We start from the raw sequence: 22,670 nt of genomic DNA, 5'->3' as shown, positions 1-22,670 counted from the left end.
TCAGAATTCAAAACCCTTCATCACCCTCAGTGGTTATAAAGGTGAATATCAGATATCATACACCTTTTGGTTTGAGCTAGCCTCTTGGAGATAAATGTAAACTGCAGATTGTCAATAATGCTTCTATATGGCTAGAAACAGGTTTCATTTATATCAGGATACTGTAAACTAAAGCTGTCTTTCCACAGTGTGATCTACTTTGGACGCTGCTGCTCTTCTTGTTTACCATCTTGTTATATACAAATCTTGTCATGGAAACAGAGATGTTTGTGTGATTTTCCTTTTTCACTATATCATGTTAGTCATAGATTTCTTTGGGTTTTTTTTTCCTGTTTGTTTTGTAAACCACAGAGAAATGTCCCACTCCTTTTATTGTTGTTAATTCCATGTACAGCATGCCAGGAGAATGAGGTGTCACAGAAACATCTCTTCCCATCCAAGTAGATGCATTTCACAGCCAGAAGAGCGTGGGGTGTGGTGTGCCATTCTCAGCAGCCTGAGTCATGTAGCCCAGGAACAGGGCTCCTCCGCTCCATTGATTTGGCAGCATGTAGCCCTCATAATGTCTATATGTGGTGCTTCTCCAAAGATGGATGGTTTGGGCTGTGATGCACTTCTTGGTCTGATCTTCAGAGCGAGCTGTAAAGTCCTTCCCCATTTCATTTTCTGGATGAAGAGGGTCTTTTGTCTGAAGAAAGTCACGGTTACTTGGTCTTGTTTGAAAACTGGCCCAAGTGATTTCCTTTGAGATAGGGCAGGCTGTGATACTATGCCATCTACACCCACAGTGATGTGATCCCCCAGTATCAGAGCATCAACTCTTTTTTCTTTTCTTTTTCACCTTCCTCATCTCATCCAAGTTCTGGGTGAAGTGTCCTGCTCTGCTCACCTCGGCACAGCCGCTGGCTGGAGGCACCTGAAACATCACCTATTTCCTTTGAAGTCTGAGACCTAACCTTGCTGCCCTTCACAATCCAGCTGAATCTCCCTGTGCAATTTGGGAATATCCACTACAGCTGAATCCAGCAAGCAATCTGTGAAATATTCCTCTGTGTGTTGTATACCTGTTTTGATGTGTTACTTGGAATGCTTTAAAAATGTATATGTTTTCCAGCTACCAGTGGTATTGTTCTAGATGTGGGTATTATCTTCCAAGGGGAAGAGACTGAGCTGCCTGTACCCCAAAGCACCAAGAAAATGTCACTGTTTGAGGTCTTCTAGTAATTTGACTGCAGTTCTTGCGTAGAGAATGCAATGGTAATATTGCATGTCCCGAGATCTGAAAGAAAACCCTGTACTAGAAAGGTTAGTAAAAATACTCTAACATGTGAGAGGAATTAAATAATTACTGGGAAATTTTTGTCCCTTTTTGTTTTCTCTGGATCAGCCTAGTTTTTATCATCTTATTTTCCTGAACTTTAAAATGAGGCATAACTAGTAGAAAAGGCAGTCGTTCCAAAGGTAATCTCAGTTTTGAACTTGTAGAAAGATGTTTATCTGTGATCCTAAGAAAGTCTTTGATAAGTTCCATCAATTTTTTTGGAAGATGACTGTATTCTCATTGCACTGACTGAGGAATATATTTTATGTTTTTGAGGACTCTCTAATGCCTTGCTGAAAGCTCTGTTTTTTACTTAGGAGTTATTTGGGTGAATTTTTGTGGTTAAAGCCCACGACCAGAAGGACAATTCTGTGTTGTGCCCTGAATATCAGTAAGGAAGCAGCTGCTTCTTTCTGCCTTGCACGTGAAGGTTCCCACTCCTGGAAAAACAGCTTATTTGTCTCACACCTTGAGGTCATACAAATACAATGTGTTTAAGTGGGTGGGTTGGTTGGTTTGTTTTCTAATGGGGATGAACCCTTCATTACAATTACCTGCTCCTGCTGTTGATTTCTCATTTATCAAAGCAGTCTGTGTCCAGTAGCCTGCTCTTAGCTTGGAGATGAGTCTCATCTCCGAGAGGTTTGTGGCAGGAGGAGTCAATGAGCTTCTAAGGGGCAGAGTGCGTTTCTCCACGCAATCATCACAAATAATACAGTGCTGATCAAGAAACACACTGATGTATGAGAGTGCATGATATTGCAGTATAAACATGTTGCATCCTCTTATTTTTGTGAAGCTTCGGTATGTCCCCAAGGAAGGGACTGTGCTGCACTGCTTCAGGTATTTAAGGATGATAAAGTCCTAATTGTACGTTCATAGAAATTAACTTGGGCAGTGGATATTGCACATCCACCAGACAGTTAAACACAGAGAGTGGGCTTTTTTAATGTTCTAGAAGTTAAGCTTTGATTTAAATGAGATCTTGGACATTAAATTGAACCACTGTGCAACTGTAACTATATGAAGGACTTAGTTCTTTAAAAGAAAAGAAAAAGATGCATCTACTCCTGTGAACTATTTTAGCACACTTCCTTTGGAAAAACAGGTTTTGCCTTGGAAAGGAGAGCTATTTTTATCTTCAGAAATCTGCTATTTATCTTGTAACCATAAGAGATGCAAGCATGGATCTCAGTTGATTTTAAAGTCAGATGAAAGTGTCCAAAACTTTTGCAATTAAATGTTCTGCTAGGAAACAGCTTTCAAAATTTCATCTAATAGTGGAAAACAATCTGTCTTGCCAAAACTTTCCTTATGTGTTTAACAGGATTTTAGTTTAAAAAATCTATTTCCTACTTAATAGCAGAACAGCTGTATTTTGAATGCAAGGTGATTTCATGTTTTGCTGTTTGGAAAACTGTTCAGACACTCCTGCAGTAAATGTAACCACTTGTTATGTTTCTCTGTTTGCCACATGTAATATTATTTTGTTACTAATATTTGTATATTGGTGACTTCAGTGTTTTGCCTCAGTCATATCAATACCTGAGAAATGGCCATGTAAATGTGAAATTTGCATAAAAGAGTTTTAAAGTGTCACCTAGTTTTGATGGAAGGTAATAATATAGTCTTAAGAAGTATATTTTAGGAAAATATGGAGGGGGTGTATTCACCAGTTTTTTTAAACACAATATACTTTTTTTCATGAATAAAAGTATTAATTGTACTAAACACATGGTGGGTCTGTGTTAGGCAGTGTCCCTTGTGCAAGGCATACACCCAATGCACTGATTGAAAGGTTACTGCTAGTTCATTTAAAAATCCACCATAAAAGGCTCTTTGTAACCTTAAAACTAAGATTTTTGCCCCAGTTTTGCTTGTGCATGTGGATTTTGTGTAGTGATTCTCCATGATCACCAACACAGAAATTTGCTAGTCTCTTAAGTACAATAAATATTCTGCGCTGTGCTTTTGTACCCAAGACAATAACTTTTCATACAGAACAATTGGAAGTGATGTGACCACAGGGAGTAAGGAGAGAAGATAAATGTTAAGATTACAGATTGTCAGTCTGTTTGGGGTGAACAAAATGTAATCAAAATGTATCACTTCACTGGAACATTTCTGGAACAAGTGAGACAGGGGAGGAAACACTGGGAGAAGAAAGATTGCTTGCACTTGGGACATGAGAAATAAAGTACCTGCTATGTCTGAGACAGAGTTTTTCACTCCAGGAGTCTGGCAAGACAAGTCTTGAATGTGGGGATCCCACATCCCAGTGAAGTCCCCAACAACTACTGTTTTGTGTGTTTTGATGGCCATTCCTGTTTGTTGAGAGGAATTGTGCCAAAATATCCAAGCTTTGTAGGACTTCTGTTCCTTGTGCTGTGTGGCACTAGGTAAAAATTAAAAAGGAATACAAGAGACAGATCTTTATAGTTGCCACAGAAGATGCTTGTTGTCCTTGATCTGTTCTGGTTTGGATTGAGTCAAACTACTCATTAGATCTGGAGCTGGCTATGTTCTTTGAGTGTGATTTCTGTGGGAGTGAGCAGTGCTCAGCTGCTCTTTTGTAGCTTCTGGTTGGAGTCATCTTGGTCATCCCTCCCTGTATGTAAGTGCATTTCTCTCCTGCAAGCCTTGTGTTCCTTCCAGTCTCCACCACTGAAAATGTCAAGGAAGAGATCCTGTTCTGCTTTGCTATCATTTTTGGGAAATGAGTGAGACTGGGATTACTGAGCAGACTGGTTTCCAAAAAAGACTGAACCTGAAGCTATGAAAGGAGCAAGAATTAATGCAAAAAAAAAAAAAAAAAAAAGGAAAATCGATATGAAATAACAGCAACAAATTTTGTACTGCAGAAAACTTTGTCATGTCTCAAATATGCCTTGCCAGTCTTTGTCAGCTGTCCTTAATTGAGGTAAAAAGTGGTGATAACAAGAATGTACCAATGACTAACCATAACTAAAACCCATCCCAGATAATCAGCTCAGAAGTGCTTGCCCCAGGCAATCTTTTATTATTTGCTTATTTTTTTGGTTCACTGAGATGAATGACTTGTAAGGCTCTTAAACTGTACCTCCCTTGGAAGTTAGAGTAAATGCACATTACCCAGCCAGTTTTCAAGTCTTGATTAAGATTTTAAGTGGAGTAACATTATTTTTTGGTGGTGTTGAAGAGCCAGCTTGCAGGTTATTGTGGTGTCATTTGACTTCAGTGAGGCACCACTCTCTGAATCCTAACATTTAGGAATGAAGCAGCAGGAACATGCTGGTGCATAAGGCCAGCAGTCCTGTGGAAACCCAGATCAAGGTTTTATGACATACAGAAACTTCTTGTGAGTCTCTTTTCTAACACTTGCTGATAATATTCTAACTTTATTGATTTATACCAGAAATCCTTCCTCCTTAAGTATCAGCTGTGTGATTCTCGCACGTAGTATGTGATGGTCTTTGCTAATGGGGAAGATCTTGACCTTGGTTAATCTTCACACAAAGTTTGCTTGCTGAAGTACAGTCCTTACGTCAACCTGACTGGCTCTCTTCTTTTAACCTCATCTGTGTTCTTAAGGAGGGAAGAAATGTCCAATGCAAAACATCCTCTCGGTTATCTCACAAGCATTGCTGGGAATACTATCATGGAACATATAGTCCTTGTGTTTGAATTCTGTAAAGGAAAATGACGTAGACCTTGTGTTGTAGTTCATTCAGAAACTGTCCTTTAGTTATGTTTACTAAGTAGAAGTTCTCTGTTAGGCAGAGTTGGATTTATATAAGTACCAAATATTATATGTTTACACATTCACAGTTTGGGTTTTTTTTTCTCCCTCTCCACAGACATCTGTTTCTAAATCCTTTCTCTGGTGTCCATCACCCCAGAGTCAAAACAGCTTACAGACGTCAACAAATTATTGCTTGTGATACTACTGGGAGATAGATACTACTACTTCACCTCTGTGGATGGGTTACTGAGGATTAAGCAAATTGCTTAAAGAAAGTGAGGGAAGGCAGGAGCAGAAGTGTTAAGTATTGTCCTTGCACCCACTTCTCAGGCAGCACTGCAGAAGTGAGCTATCCTTCAGTGGACAAGTACTCACTCTTGTGTATGACATTGTCTCCCTCCAAAACTTTAAACTGTGTCAGCAGGCCAGACATCCATGGTACCCACAAAAAGACTTGGAAACAAATGTCTCTTTGCGCCTTACTCATTTTGGGAATCTCAACTTTGGAAACTTGTTTTGCACAGAATTAGAAAGAGGGTCAAGTTTCAAAATGTGGTTCCCATCTCTCTCTTTTTTTTTTTTTCTTTTTTTTTTTTCTTCTGGCATTTTGTTGACTCTTCAGCTCTGAGGTTTGGTGTCGGCTTGTATGTAGCCATAATAAAATTGCAGGGAAGTCTTTTCAGTATGTGTGCAGGCCTTGGCAAAATGTCCTGCAACATTATGTGAGTTTTTCCCCAAGAGAAAGAGCTGTTATTGCTCTTCATATAATACCTAGCTTCATTCCTAAGAATTGCTATTATTTCATCTATTTAATTTCTTTCAGAATATCAGTTTTATATGCTTACTTGTGGAACTGCAGTGCTTTTTGGGTTCTGTGTATAAATATTGTCCTTACGTTCTCTTTCCCATTGTAGCTATGTGATTATGGTCATAGGCTGTTTGCCTGTTCAGCTTCTTGTGATGAATGCTAGTGTAATTACAAATGATGCTGTATCTGAGAGAGTCAGTTCTCTGCTGATAATGATAGCACTAAGTTACCTGTATTTTGCTTTGTTTGCGAGAGGTATGCATTTAATGTTACCTGGATAACTCTATAGACACAACAGCTTTATTGCTGCCTGGATTCCAGCAAATCTTTGTTTCTTACAGTGGGAAATATAAAGGCTTAGCTTCTGCAAGCAGCTATTTGTGTAGTTGAAATTAGCAGCTGTGGTTCTGCTCAAAAATTATTTACCCACTTTCAAATACTTGCCAAGTGATGCTTTGATCCATGAACAGGATATCTTTGAGACTTCTCCTAGACTCTTCTCTTTCACAGTCTTTTTTTTTTGTTTTTTTTTTTTTTACTTCATACAAACATCAGCACTAGTTTAAATTTCTAGAGTGAGACTTCAGAAGGTCAAGCATGCAGAAACAAATAAAAAACAATATGGGAGGTGTATATTTGGAAATTAGTGATTGTACCTTTCAATTTTGTTTCCAGGCTTTTCCACTCGGTCATGGGGTATTGAATTGTCTTGTCATAGGGGCACACCAACGATTACTGCACAGTAAACCATGATGTGCACGTACATTCTGTTCCTGCACCCTTAGAGACCTCCAGGTAGGAGATGTGGTAGGCTTTTTTCCGGGATGTAACCAGAGTGTTCTGCTGGATTACCACAAATGTCCCATTTCCAAAAAGCCATAGTAGAGAATATAAGCTTTTGCTGTTTTGGCAATGTTATCATATTGCTGTCCTACAAGCAAAGCAAGAAACCGGTAAATGTATAGTTCAGGTCAGCAAAGGTTTGTGCATGGGTAGAGCGGCTCTCCTGGGTAGAAACAAGGTTCATCACTACTGACTTTGCTGGTGAGGCCAGCTGTGGTACTCACTGGTTACCTACAGTAGGGACAACATGCAAATATCCAAAGGGAAAAGAAGGACTGGGATTGGAGGGGATCCCTGTAAATAAGCAGATGATGACAGTTGTCAGGAGGGAACTTCAGATCAGGTGTGCAAGCAGCAGTGGTGCCAGCTGATCTGGCTGTCAGTATTTGGCACCAGTGTGGCATGTTACTGCCACAGGTGTGGTTACTGGGCTGAGCTCCTCCTGAGGATGGTCAACTGTGCTAGGAAAAGTGCAAGCAAGCTTCCTTCGCATCAGACATCTGTCAGGTTATCTTGGTCCATCTGTCTTGCAGAAATGTATCTATGGCTAGTGCAAGGCTGTTTTATTTGGCTCAAGTGTGCATGGCAGACTGGTAATGAACAAAATGACTAGAAAATAAAGTAGGCAGGCACCTGAGCACAAATTCTTGAAGATCTTAAAACCTCATCTGGAGTCTAACTGAGCAAATGAAATCTTTTTACATGCAACTGACTTCTTGAGCCTGCAGTCAGGATTCTCATGGGTTACATTTTCAACTATTTACTCTGTATCTGTATAGACCTCTATGTACACGTTTGAATTCCTTTTCCCTCCCTTGTATCATTTCAGAGCTTGAGGCTACAGCAAAAAATGAACGTGGAGGGGGGACTGTTTCTTAGGCTTTTTTTGTTTATTTACCTACTACTCCTTATGAACCCTATGAAGCATTCACAACTGTGAAGAAACTTTGACAATAATTTGAGGGGGACCACAGGAAAACAGGCCTTCTGATCTATTTTAGTCCTCCAAGATGGCAAAAAATACCCTCAAAAGTGCAAAAATAATTTGGAGGTAGGAGGTTTACTATTTCCCCTTTGCATGCCACCACTGCTGCTCTGGAGACTTTTAAAAGCCCTGAGCAGCATGAAAGGTAGATGTGACATTGTGCAGGGAGTCGTGGATGGTAGGCTCTCGCAGGCCCCTGAAAGTAAACTTTCTGGGGGCAGCTGTTCTGTGTCACTGCTGTCACATTGTTGTTTAACTGGAGGCAGGGAGATGGTGCTGTACAGAGCTGCTTACTGCTGGTCATACAGGGAGCTTCACCCTTGTTCAGTGAATAAGGTGAGTTTGACAGATACATAGGGAATCATGACCAAAGTATTCATACATTAGTCCAGGATTCTGCTTGTTTTGCATTACTGTACTCTGTTGTGTGACTGTCTTTTAGATATAACGAGTTATAAATGGCAAACTCCAAGCCTCCTGACTGTCTGCTGTTTCTGAACACCGTCACCTTTCCAACATCTCAGCTGCTTGGAGCATGACTGTCAGGCTTTGGTACTCAGAAATGGTGGTTGTTCTGGTTGCTTATGGCATGATTCATAGGCTTAAAGTTAAGTTGATACTTTAGGACTCTACATGATACCCTTTTTTGGAGAAAGATATTTCTTGGGGAAACCCAAAATACTCTGCTGCATCTGGTTCACTGTCATTGTCTTTCAGGGATAAGGTGCCATTTAAGACATATCTGATAACACATACCTCTGTTTCATGGATATTATACGCAAGCAAAGAACAAGAAAACATACAGGTATTCTTATTAGCAAATTTGGCTGAAGTTGTAACAGGTTTGTTGGGTTTTCTTCCTTTGGAGCATAAAAATGGGGTTGCTGCTGTGCTATGGTCACGCCATATGGCTTTGCTGGCATTACATGTATAAAAAGAGATTTAGGTTGAATTTTACTCTTTGGGTTAGTATTGCTTTTTCTTATTTTTTCAGTACATTGTGTAGACAAAATCATGAAACGGAATAAATAATAGACTGTCTGACTCTTTATTACAAGTGAACAGAAGAGTTATAGGAACTTTTTTTGGTTTGGTCAAAAGGAACATTTGTCCTTAATGTTCAGCATTAAAAATGACACTTCAGTGAATCCTTTCATTTTTGCTGGTTTGAGAAACAAGACAAACTGAAAAAAACATCCCAAGCAAGTCAACTGGCAAAAAGTAAGTTGACCATGAATTAAATTCATATTTTGATATCAGTAATACAAAGCTGATGCTTTACATGGTACAGGAGAACTAACTTTCCAAAAGCCATTTTTAAAATGTCTCTCCTATTCAAGGCAGAGCTGGATTGCTCGTGGTTATACTTTATTATGTAATCTTATCTAGGAAATTGAGATTTGGGGGGTTTCCCACTGAAATAACTGTTGAAAATACATTAGGAAAATGCTACAGTTGCCCTGGGAGAGCACTTGCAGGTGTCTCTCCCTGCTAACCAGCTGGAGCAAGAGCACTGGTCCCAGCACTTTCATTTGAACACCGTAACATTTAATATTTCTCTGATGTCCTTCTGATCCTTGAGGAACTGAATGAAGTGAAACCCTTACTGTAAACACAGAAGATGTTCAGTGATGTTCCAAAGTGCGCATTTTTGGCTGCGGTAAGCTTCTCCGGATAGCTGCCTGGGAATTTACAAATCGGTCACATCTGAATCCATTTTGTGAACCTTACTTGAGCCTGCACCTGCCTCCCAGAGACAGACAGAAGGAGAGAGGCTATAGATATGTTATCCATTTGCTGATGCTTCATTAGAGGTGAAAGGAAAAAGCCACATTTTAATGGTCTGATTACAATACCTTGGGTGGCAAAACATCATGTTGCTTGTTGGAAGGGAGCACTCAGTGAGTCAGTTGTGCTTTTTGTTGTGTTCCCCCCCCCGCCCCGGACTACGGGGATTTTTTTTTTATTTTTTCCTGAATGAAGTGTAACTTTCTCCTGGTTATTTTTGCTGAGAAGAGAGGACAAATACTCAAGTAATGGAGACTGAGTCACCGAGTGGGAGAAAGATTCCTGGCGCTGCTGTATTTATGATGCACTGCAGCCGGTACTGGAGTAAAGAGGGCAGCAGCGAGTCACGATCGTGCAGGATCGGACGGGATGAAACTGGGTGTGCAGGTAACACAGCAGAAATCTCTTTGGAAAGACTTAAGTGTTGAATTGTGCTAAAAACACTGCACCAATCTTCATGAAGCGCATGTTTGCTGGTGAAATGTAGGCCACAGAAACTCTTCCTGCACAATTATAAAAATGTTTGTCCATAAAACATGAAGACTTTTTTATTACTAGTATTTGGCAGGTTGTCCTGTTAGATTCATGTATAGAAACTGAATTTAAAGCTTACTAGTGGATTTTTGAAAGTGAATTGATTATTATTCCAGCTCAGCAGCTCTGGAAATGCACTGAAATTCTTTTAAGAACTACATAGGCTTCTTAGTCGATTCATGGCTTTTTCTATCTGCAGGACAGTTTCATCACTGACCATGGCACTCTGCACTTGCTGTATTATTTGACTGTTACAGGAAAATTGCAGGTGTTTTGGTTTTGATGTTTCTGTAGTCCCAGGTGCAGCTTGTTTGATATGAGCAGCCACTTACTGGTGGAACTGAATGGTCTGTAACGATGAGAGGGGATTGAAAGGCTCATTTCTTGGTAACAGCTTTTGGTCAGCCGGAAAAACAAAACCAGACTGGCTGAGCCTGGATTTAAATCTCTGGACGCAGATGCTTTTATAGCCCTGCTGGCTTCAGTCAGACCAACCACAGAGGTATAAACCTGTGAGGAATCGACAACTCACGTTCTTCTCATTTCCAGAGTTTTGGGAGGGATTTCCTGACCCATTGTGTCCCTATGGACTGCATTGAAAAATACATGTACATAGGTATTTACATACACACAAGTACATACATAGTCTCTAAAACATAAATGCTTTCTTTCTAATTCTTTTTGAAGTCATCCTTTCAAGGCTGGCAGTGACATGAGGGTAGAGTACCTACTGGTTTACTAATTCTAGTATCTGTTTTTTAATACCCATTTCTAGTGGGAATAGAATATCTTAAAGTCTTTCTGGGCTTTCTCTAAGTCATGAACACTTCCAAATGTAATTCATGATGTAGCCTTAGAGAGGCAAATGTTGCTTTACAGATACAGAAGGCATCTGCATACCTGCAAGGCATTTCTTTACTAACAAAGAATTATTTAGTTATTTGCAAATAAGCTGTTGGATTTTATCAGTTGTTCTCCCTTTTTTTATGGCATGAACATTTTGCTAAAAAAGTTTGAGGCAGCCTAATGCTTTACAAGTAATGGTGATACTCTGTACAGTGCAGTCTATCTTCACAGTAATTTACAACAATACCTTTTGTTCCTTCCCCTGCTTGTTCCTTCTTAAGTCTTCTGATAAAAGCCTGGTTTTATCTGGAAAGGTACTAACAGCATCTCTTTTACACCTCAGCTAAATAGTTGTTCACATGGCTGCTTTAAAGACCTCTGGGTTTATTGGTGGAAAAAATGCTCGGAAAGGAGAGATTTAGTACTTAAATTAGTTCTATCAGCACTTTTTTTTTTTTTTTTTTTTTTTGGCTAGGACTTGTTCTCACAGAACTTCAAGCTGGATTATTTGTGTTAAACTTCCTGACTGAATTCCGAACAAGTCATCTTTCCCCACAATGCTGACCTTTAGTACAAGGCCAGAATAATTTTAATTTGTTTCAAGTTTCCCTTATAAGCAAGAGAACAAGAAACCATATCCCTCTAAGACCTGGTTAGCTAGCTGCATGGCAAAATATTTTTGAATTCTGAGGGGAAAAAGCCAATAAAGTTGGATATTCCAAACTGACATCCAAACAGCATGCTTCCTGAGTGGGGTTAGGTCTGCTGTCTTCCAGGCAACCAGTCTAAAAGCTATGGAAAAATAATGACTTTAAAGAAAGGTATTAAGTAACTAACCTGGTTTTAATCAGGGTTATGCCCTAATGGATGCACGACAGGGCATATTCCAGGCTCCTGTTGGCTGTTTCTGGCTGTCGTGGGGGCAGAGTTGATGACTTGGGCTGTAGTTTGCTGAATACATCCGGCCACCACCTTGCAGTGGTGCTGCCCTCTCCCCCCCCCCAGGTCTTCTGCTGGCACCAGCATCTGTTCACCTATGCGGTGAACAGGAACCAAGTCATTGATATGGCTGAACACAAACCTTTTTTTCTTTTCTTTTCTTTTTTTTTCTTTCTTTGCTGGATTAGTCTTAACCCAGTTTGGTTCCCTGCTTTTCTCCACTGCACAGCTGCATGACTCCCTGTGCCACCACATGGGAGGAGGTGTTGTGAATGTAGGAGCAAGTGACTTGGAAGGAGCACGCTCCTTCCATTTTATAGCTGTGATTAGATATGAGGACAGGCAGTCTTGGTCCAGTGAAGGCAAGGAATTGCTGAGAAATGAGAAGGTTTTGACTAAAGCAAATCTTGGTTGTTCCCTGTTAGGAAGAGAAGAGAGCAACATGTTTGGAGCCCAGCAGTGGGGTGGGCAGCTCGGGTACCCTTAAAAATAAGCAGATCTACTTGCTACTCAGCTTAGCCCAGCAGCACAGAGGAGAGATGCCACAGATAACAACCACTGGAGAATCCACAGTCAGTAGTCATGTCTTTTGTGGGATATCTGTCTTTTTTCTTTATCAGGATAAAACTCATTTCCTGTGTGCACAGTTCATCGGCCATTTTGTTCTCAGACTTGCTGCTGCCCATAACTGGAAGTGCAGAGTCTTGACTTTTGCAGAGACTTGGCTTTTGTTCCTCCTTGCTGGACACTTAGTCTCAAATACACTTATGGGACTGCAGAGGACAGTCACAGAAGTGGGGAAGTGATTTATTTTTTTTTCCCGGCACTAGGTGGCTGTATGGAGTTCCACAGCATCCTGTATACCAAATATTTTAAAAGTCGGGGAATGCGCCATTCTCAAATGGAAAAGTTTCTGGCTTTTTCATACCTCTTCTTCAGTATGATTTGAAAAAAAAAAAGAAAAGGTTAGACAATCAAAGAATAAATGCATTTTATTTTTATAAGTTGTTACTGGCTGCAGACACCTTCATCTCTGTGGAGCCCAGGTGGGTATGGAGCCCACCACAGAAGTGACTCTGGTGACTGAACTGTGATTACTGCAGTTGGCTGGTGTTGCTGCTGTTGCTTTTTGCTTAGAGGCTTCGATTTGAGCATTAAAGGGAGAGTCTATGTGTGTAGTGTCCGGTCCTGATCTTTCCAAATGCTCATACTACTTGAAGGCCACTTGGTGCTCCACAGGGGACATGAGGATGGTTAGGCTGAGGGTGTCCACACCACCAGGGGACTTGGGGCAGTTGGTAGGTCCCTGACTTCTGGTGATCCTCAGGTTCCCCAATGGGTGCAGAGCTGTACTAAGCTTTGATGAAGGACTTGCTGATGGACCAAACTTGGGGAGGATTTAAGTTGTCCTAAGACCTGGCGGTGCCTCCCCCTGGGCTAAGTGGCTTTGCCAAGGCCAATGAACCGCCTCAGGAGCCATGCTCAGCTGTTAGTTTTTTTTTCATGAAGCCCAGTCCTTAGAAGCAATTTGTCTCCAAATGAAAGAAAACCAGTTGTTTTCCTTCCTCTTTGCAGTACTGTCTTCTCTCCTTGCTCTTCTCTCAGCCATGATCTAGTCTCTGTGCATTTCCCTGGCCAGGACGTCCTTCTCATTAGCAAAGAACGAGACCAAGAACTAGGTTTCAGCTTAAAAAGGAATATAAAATCCTAGTGTAGTCGCTTGTGCAATCCTACACGTTTAAAGCCCGATGCAGCGGGGGTTTGGCGATACTCAGTGGTGTCTCTGGTTATTTCTTTGCAGTTAATAGCAGTGAAAGAACCTTCCTGAACTGGGATCCTTTATGTGTATGAGCTTTACCTTCTGAATATTTTATAGTGATCGGAGCTACTGTAATCTTCCTCTTTTCCAGAGCTCTCTGGAGTGTAGCTCACGCAACTCTGCACTGAAAAACGCAATGACACGAAACATTTTTTGCATTCTCATTTTTTGCATTCTCATGGTGACACATCCAGTATGATGATATGTATTTTTAAGGGAAGAGGCCTAGCTCAGGATTAAAGATCTTGGGGTGCTCAAAGCTGCTGTAAATGCAAAAGGTGAGACATCTAATGAATTAGCAGATCTGCTAAAATTAAAATGTTTATTAAACCATAAAGTCTAGGGGCTCAATAATACATTTGGTCTCCATTGTGCTGGGTGCTCTATGTGGTTAACAAAAGGTTGGTTTAGGTCCCCAGGTGTTTTTTGTAACTCTGCTTAAATTTTTAAATGATGTCGCTTTGCAGCCTTTTTTCATGCTTGCTTTCTCTGAGCGCTCTTGAATGAAAATCGCCAGGACATGAGTAATGTGCATGAGCGTTTGTCCCCAGGTTTTTGTACACGTGATCAGATGTGAAAAGGAGATGCTGCAGTGACTCATCTGTCCTTGTAGACCCAAGGCTAAGAGTGCCTACAGTGGTCTCTCATTAAGGTCCCCATCACAAGAATGCAAAGCATCTCAGAAGCTTTCATCAACAATTTTAGATAGTGGCTAGCAATTTTCTCACCAATGCTGTCTATAATGGACAGGGAAAGCAGAAGACTAATTGGGTAAATTATTGTGAACTGCTATGAAATCTCTTTAATTTATACTTAGCAATGTAAACCTACTGCAGGAATGGTACTGCTAAGGATGGCTGTAATAGTTTTTTTTTTTTTTTTGACAGCTTTCAGTGCTAGAAATAGAAATACTTCCTATAGCAGAACTGCTATTACATTAGGCCAAGAAGATTTTGGCGATACTGAAAGATTTGTTGGTGTTTACTTGTAAACTTGTAGTTGTAGAGTTGCAAAAACGTCTTTCTTGTAATTAAAAAATAGCTTTTTGCCCTCAGAAACTTACTGTCCAAATTTAAGCTGGGATAGATGATTACATGTGGTAGCCATAGCACGTTACCAGCTCTAATTAGCAAAATTCATTTAGATATCGCAGCAGATGAAGGTATTAGGGAGGAATTTGAAGGAGGATAATGAGGTAAATAACTTTGCAGTTCCTTCTAAATGCCAATCCTCTATAATCAGGAAGGGCCTTCTAGGAGAAAGCACGTGAGAGCAAGCAGGCAATAGCAGAGGGCACCCTGGTAGCTGAGAGTGTGGTTCGAGCTGTATCACAAATGCTTAGAAGTGGTGCAGTAGGATAGGAGCTTCCAGCACTGGCCAGGAATATATTAAATGGTACTGACAGCAGGAGGGGTGTGAACATAAATGCTGGTTTATACAATCCAAGCCCTCATATACATCTAAATTACTGTCTTGGAATATCTTTAATGGCAAAGTAGTTGGGCAAGAGCTTAGGGTTTGGGGGGGGGGGGGTGTCAGTGTATTTCAGTGTCTAATTTTATACTGAAAGCAAATTTTCTTGTTTGCCCTCTGAAGGCAGCAGCTGAGCATGACGGGTCTCTGGGGGGGCAGCAGCACTGGCCGGAAGCAGCCTGCCAGGGCTGCTCTGGGATTTGTTTTCTTTTGATTATGGGAAAAATAACCCGAGATATTTCTGTGCATGCAGAGCATTCTTAATGACTGAAAAAATCTGTTGTCAAGTAGGGACAAGGGGGAAGTGCCATCTTGAAAGACAACACAAATGTGTTTGGATTAGGTTTAAAAACCCAAACAAACTTATTTTTAGTGACTTCCAGAAGCTTCTTCTACAGGAAAAAAAAAAAAAAGACAGTTGCACAGCTAAACTTGGGCTTTCTGTGGTGGAACTTAGTGGAGTTCACTGCAATTCACAGCAGCAGGCATGAGAAGAGGGTCTCCTCCGCAGCCTGCCAGGGAATAATTACTGATCTCCTCCAGGCAAGAAACGTGGCAGAAGCGTTGTCAGGCCTCTTGGGGTTACACAACGTGGAGGGTTTGATGAGGCTTTGTGCTAGCCCCTGGCTCCGAACAGCCACTTTGGAAGAGGAGGAGAGGGACCAGTGGTGCTGCTCTTGCCTTTCTAATGCTTGCTTGGTAACTGGCTCTGCTATGCACTCTGGGGGGCACTGGGGAGGACAGAGTATGCTCCTCAGGGGTATCTGTTTTGAGATAACATTGATATTTCCACGGGAAAAGGTCCTCTGGTGACATTCCCATGTCCTTCAGAGTTGGTGCACTTGGCACTGTGCAGGAAGCTGAGCTGTGGCTGTCGGCTCCTCAAACTGAGCCACTAGCTGGGTCGCCTCTGGCTGTCCCACCTTTTGACTGCCTTTGTTTTAGCTCAGCATGCTGCAACTTTTTTTCATCCCAGACCCAAACACAACAAAACCCAGGAGGGTGCCTCTTGCAGTGCTTACAAGCCTGTGCTTTGTTGCAGCAGGCTTCGGGGCAATATCTAGAAACAGTCACCCAAAGCAGCACAGGAGTTTGGTCCCCATCTTTTGTTGTAGCCTGGCCCCAGCCTGTGCCCCGCTACAGCTGCAGTGGGCAGAGATCATGGATCCTCTTCCTGCTGCCTCTGCTGCCTGTCCTTGAGTGCATTATCTGCAACTCGGGGAGAATTTCCTTGCTGGTAAATAGGAAATTCAGTAAACTTCAGCTGGAGGGGGAGTAAGGAATAATGTACACTGACAGATAGCGTGAGGAAACATGCTTATGTTCGTGCAAGTGTTGTTGCCTGTCTCCAAAGAATAATATTGGGATACATTTAAGATACTCCATAACCCTTTGCCAGTGAATCTCATGTGGCCTGGTTCCCTCTAAAATGAGATCTTTGCACAAAACATCCCTACAGCCCAGTTACTCCTCTACATGTGGATTTATTAGTTATAGATATTGTGTATAGCATAGACAGTAAGTTCATATATGTGGGTTTGGGTTTTTTTGAGGTGGGCCGTGCTGCTAGGACAAACAAAACCTCTGCCACTTCCACGAGCAGATACAAAGGACCATGGGCAGTGATAGTAAAACTGCAGAGATTTTGGATGAAGCATTAAGAGGCTGCTCTTGCACCACAGCAAGAGCTAACAGGTTGCTTTGCTGTTCCTTTGCAAACAGGGAGGGCAGCCAGCACATTACATACAGTCCTGCTCACCTCTTCATTCCTGTTTAATGTGGAAGCGTTGCTGAGCCTCTGCAGCATCCTCTCTACAGCGCTGCTTTCTTTCAGGGTCCATATTTATCTACAAGGCTGTAACTGAAGATCTAGCTCAAAGAAAACAGCAGTCTTTGGTACCTCCTGTTTTGCACTCCCTGACTGTGTCTGCTAAGACTGCAAGTGAATTCCTGCTGCAGAAGATCCTTAGACCTGGGGTGCAAATAAAGCCATAAAATTTTTGGTAAAAAAGTGATATGGAAATTACTGACTGCAGTGCAGTGGGTGCCTATCTTCATGTTATCTCTTGCCTCATCAGCAAAGGAAAATATTTCAACTTTGAAGATACTATGATTAATGCAAAAAAAAAAAATTCAAATCAAAGTTAAATTACATTATGAAATCCAGCCTCTTCATCGAAGTGTTGTCTGGCAGCTGCCAGAGCCATTGATTTAGCAGATTTTCTGCTGTATGTTGCAGAATAAAAGAAGAAACATTTAAAGAAAACTTTGTTTTGCTCCACCTTCCATCTTTTTAGATTCAGTTTGGAAGATGCAATGGCACATCCTTTAAGGACTTCTGCTCCATTTCAGAGGCATTCATGGACTCTTCCATATAGACATTTTATTATCTGGAAAATAAATGGCCAATTACGTATTAACTGGCAGTAAATGTATTCATTTTTAAAATAGTTTTTTCTGGCTTTAAAAAAAATGTTTTTGATCTAGAGCTTGGAAAATGTGCTGTGGGTAAGAGAGCAGCTAGCAGCTGATTGCAAGGAAAGCAAGTTATTTTAAAATAAGGTTAAAAACATTTTTTTTTTTTAAATAGAGAATGAAATAATGTTTATAGCCAACTAAAGGCAGATCTTACTGCAGCTGAATGTCTGTCACTTTTACCATTAAGTGTGGTATACTGGGGTGATAAAAGAACAGTGAGCCAAATAAACTGTATGTATAGCTTTTATGGATTGGGAATGTAGGTAGCAAATGATCTATTCCAAATGATGTCCTGGTTTCAGCTGGGATAGAGTTAACTGTCTTCCTAGTAGCTGGTACAGCGCTATGTTTTGAGTTCAGTATGCGAAGAATGTTGATAACACTGATGTTTTCAGTTGTTGCTCAGTAGTGTTTAGACTATAGTCAAGGATTTTTCAGCTTCTCATGCCCAGCCAGCGAGAAAGCTGGAGGGGCACAAGAAGTTGACACGGACACAGCCAGGGTACCTGACCCAAACTGGCCAACAGTGTATTCCATACCATGTGATGTCCCATCTAGTTTAGGAACTGGGAAGTGGGGGGGGATCGCTGCTCGGGGACTAGCTGGGTGTCGGTCGGCAGGTGGTGAGCAATTGCCCTGCGCATCATTTGTACATGCCAATCCTTTTATTACTACTGTTGTCATTTTATTAGTGTTATCATTATCATTATTAGTTTCTTCTTTTCTGTTCTATTAAACCGTTCTTATCTCAACCCAGGAGTTTTACTTCTTTTCCCGATTTTCTCCCCCATCCCACTGGATAGGGGGGGAGTGAGTGAGTGGCTGCGTGGTGCTTAGTTGCTGGCTGGGGTTAAACCATGACAAATGATAAGACATTGCTAGAAGCAATAGGATGTGTCTAAAGTGACCATAATGTTTGTTGCACCAAGACTTGCTATTTTGATAAAAGGGATTCAGTGACAGTGTGACCACTGGCAAGCAGCATGTGCTGAGGTGCCGCAGCCTTGTGCCCGGCAGGGCGCCATCTTCCTCTTCTCCCTTGCTGGGAAATGCCCTGATAAAGAATGGAGAAGTGAATGGTGCAGAAAGCTGTGATGCTTTTGTTCTTTTCTGTTCTTTTTCTGATACAGGAAGGAGTAGTGAGAAAACGGACGAGCCTCCACGTGAGCCCAGGCTCAGCCAGGTGTGGAGTAATGCCACCACTATTGTTTTCGAAGACAGTGGTTCCTGCTGCAGGACACTGGTGCCCTTTTTTTCCTCACCACTTTAAAGAAGCTCTGTGGAAAAAATTTTCTGGGAGCCATGTCCACTGGTAGAGGTAAATGCAGTTAAATGCATGGCTTGCAAGTATTGCTGGTAAGTCTTACTCTCCCCGGTGTTGCACCCTGCCACGCATGCTGTTTTCATTTTCTTCCCTACTCCGTTGCTGTATCTGTCCTTACACACAGTGTGTGACTTTTGCAAGCTTCAGGTAAAGGCACTTAGGTGAGACCAGAGCCACACAATAACTGACCTTCACAGAACAGAATTTATTGCTGCTTCACTTCCCCTCTGCTAAGCTTGTTGCATTTGACTCACGAAGCTTTCAGCTGCAGGATTTAGGTGGTAAAAGACACAGATTGATACAATAATGTTCTTTCCTAATGTCCTGTCTTACAGAGGGTATGAGACACTCTTACTTAGCATGAACCACCACAGCCTCCTTGATTTTAGTGGCACAAGACCCATTTGCACCCGTTGGGAACTGTGCATGTCACTGTTTTCTTACTGTGTGTAGAAGCACTGAGGGGTGCCTCTGGCTTTCATTTGCCTCGCCAGAGCAGCCAGTAATTAACTGATCAGTTGGCTTTAACATTCCTGCAATAGTTTAAATGTGCCAAATTTTTCATGAACAGGGTTTTTTTGGATAGTCCATTTAACCACTTCAATTACTGTAACTAGCCAATGCAGTACTTGTTCTTCGAGGTGATGACTTTCCAGATGTACATGCACATGTGGGGTTTTGTGGAATTTTTTTTTTCAGCTGTGACACAAACTTAAGAATTTGTTCTTAAACGTGTTGCTGGATAGATACTTACTTTATCACTTCTGGCAAACCAGTTCTCCACATTGTTTCTTACTTTTTGTGCAGTTTTCAGTTTGTACTTCTATGCTGTGTGTGTGAGCACAGTGATTTATGCTATCTAATGTAGTTTATTTTCTTCTGATGGCACAGAAGCTGACAGCACAAGGAAAATGCAGGTACAGCAGAAATGTGTAGTTCTTATAATGTGCTCTTAAACAATATGGCAACTTACTTTTGCTGTCTCAGCTTTAAGTCAAGAGATGGCGAGAACTGCATTGAGCATTAGGATAGAATCTTAAATGAATTTTGAACAGGAAGAAAATGTTGTAGTTAACTCCATAGCTTATAAAATATGTAATTCAGCTGCTGATGAGACCAGCGGTGGTGACTGATGGATGACCTGCAATTTATTCCAGAAACCAGTGTCCTCTGCTTAATGGGTGACACTTCCATGTCCAGCTTAGGCATCCAGAGAAGACTGGTGTGTCCTGCTCAACATCCAGCAGCTCTCACTCACTATTTCCAGACCTTGCTTAGTAGTTCCTCCTTCAAAGTTTCTTATCTGTAAGTCAACCCCAAGCATGAGGTTGTAGCACCAACTGGGATCATAGTCTTAGCAAATTCAACTAAATTCAGTGCTTTTTAAGGCTGCATGAAATCACAGACCTGCAAGTGGGACAGCAAGCAGGAAGAAGCCTGTAGGTTGCTGCTGCCCTAACTGTGTTTGGAGTAATGAGTTAGAGTTCTTGGATAGGAGAGTGGCTCTAACTGTGGACTACTGTCCTTTGCTTTTAAATAGATTTCACAAGTAAAGTTGTCTGTTGCCATGTTCCAATGTTTAATGTAAACAAATCGGCGATTGAAATAAGGATGTTTTAGCAAACAAAAAAATCACAGGTGTTGGCTTTGCAAAAAGCCTTGCCAACGCAAAATGTTTGCAAACTGCCGTGTTCATACTTGATCTGATGTTGTTTGCATTGTTTTCAGCAGGGCCCTGGTTCTTTGCCTTTCTACATTTGCTAACCTCTGCCACCTTTTTCTCTCTTAGTTGGTGTGAAGTTAAAGGCACGGGCACCAGTGATCCTGCCAGCTGGTGTCTCGGAAAGAAACCTGTAATGCCAAATGTGAACACTGAGCAGCTTTGTTACTACCTGTCAGACTGGGCTGATTAAGAAATGCTGTAGTGGTAGGAATGAGACTGCAATTCCAGCTTCCCCAACAACACATTGAAGGGAATATTTAAGGTATTACACATATATGTATGTGCACACACGTATATATTTTGCTTTGAGTGTGTGCTGGTGGTGAGGTGTTGCACCAGATGACCTCTTGAAGTCTTGTCCCACCTCACTTAATTCTGAGAGTTTATGAATTAGGGGGACTAAAAGCTGAGGAACAGGGATGTGAGCTGAAGGCAGCCTCACCAGCCTAGTTCACATATTCCTAATGGTTCCCAGCACTAGCCAAGTGTCTCTGGTTTGGCCCTGGGATGACTTGGAAAAATCCTTGTTTTACGCGATAGCTGCCAGGTGAAGGGCGCGGATGTGGGGATGACTGGTAAGGCGAAGAGCAGGACTAGCAAAGCCCTCCCGGATCATCTGCAGACCAGACTTAGGAACTGTGTGTCATGCAACAGCTCCCAGCTACACACTGCCCTGTGGCTCAGATGCCATGCCTGTGAGTCCTACATATGACACTGTAGACTTCTGTGGTGCTCCCCTCTGGGAGCTGGGTCCTGACTCACACCCTTCCTGCAGTGGATATATGTTCGTTTTCCAGTATGTGTTTCCTGCAAGGAGGCCCACGAGGGGCAGTTAATATTTTTAAGTAAGTAAGTACTCTGTTCTTTTCAGCCAGGCTGGTTATGGGTTGGGACAAATTCTTGCTGCATTAAGAGTATGTCCTAGATTTTATTGACTTATAGTTGTGTCACCCATGTGGTGAGGCACTGTTAAAATGCTTTGAGTTGGCCAGTCTTTGTGCCTTTTTTTTTTTTTCTTCAAGGAGGGCATGAATTGCTCATTTTGAATGAATTTTAAAAAACTGTGAGTGAGAAAATAGCATGTATGTGAAGGCCGTATAGAAGTGTGGTACATCTGTTTCAAAGCACAGAAGTGCAGACTGCGTCCCTAAAACAATTGTGGCATTTGTAACTCTTTCCATTCTGACTGTGCAAAAGAAAAATTTGCCAAAATAGCCATTGTGTGAAAACCACCATTAAGTTTCATTTCCAAATGTTGAAGTCATTTGTACTTTGCAAAGCCAGGGTGGCAGAGCTGCAGAGCAGGCCTCTCTGGAGGAGAGGGTGGCATCACACTGGAGTAGCAGCTTGTGAGTATTTGGCTTCTGCCAAGCCACTAGAGGAAAGAGCATCCACAAGGATGGTAGACTGACCAGCTTAATGGAAAGGAAACCCAGTGAACATGAGGAAACCAGGAACAAACAGGTTCTTGTACTCTTTCCCCAGGCATCCACTTTGGGCCACAGTTGCAGACAAGATACCAGTGCTGATGAACCTTTTGCCTGACAGACACAGCTGCTCTTGCAGGACCACTGTGTGTGGAAGGTAAATGTGACCAAGCTCCCATCCGTGCTGTGAAGTTGGAGATAAGAAAGTGGCAAAGAGCCTCAGAAAGGTAAAACATATAAAAAAAGCACCTTTTCGATCCTATCAGAGCTCTGGCTGTAGTTTCTGCATTACTGTGACTTAGCAAGAAAATTGAGAAAATTCCCCATACCAAGCTTAAAGCTATGCAAGTTCATAGCCCAGGCACATACTTCTCTTCTGGAACACTCCAAAACGTAATGGTAGTCTTGACAAGGAAGTGTTCCTCAATACTGACTGTCCTACATGTGAACTAGCCAGACTGGTTAAAGCTTAATTAAGAATTGCCAGAGTGGCTAAATTCTTTTCTAAGTGCAGCTGCAAAATGTTAGCTGTGGGCATATTTTAGACCTTAATTAGTAACACTTGCACTGGAGGACCAAAATCCTTCATGAATGCAGCTGCAATCAATTAATATCAGTTAAGACATTTCTGTAGGCAATAC

This window comes from Buteo buteo, chromosome 11, assembly GCF_964188355.1.
Source record: "Buteo buteo chromosome 11, bButBut1.hap1.1, whole genome shotgun sequence".
Taxonomy (NCBI): domain Eukaryota; kingdom Metazoa; phylum Chordata; class Aves; order Accipitriformes; family Accipitridae; genus Buteo; species Buteo buteo.
Note: the sequence above shows the minus strand (reverse complement) of the source record.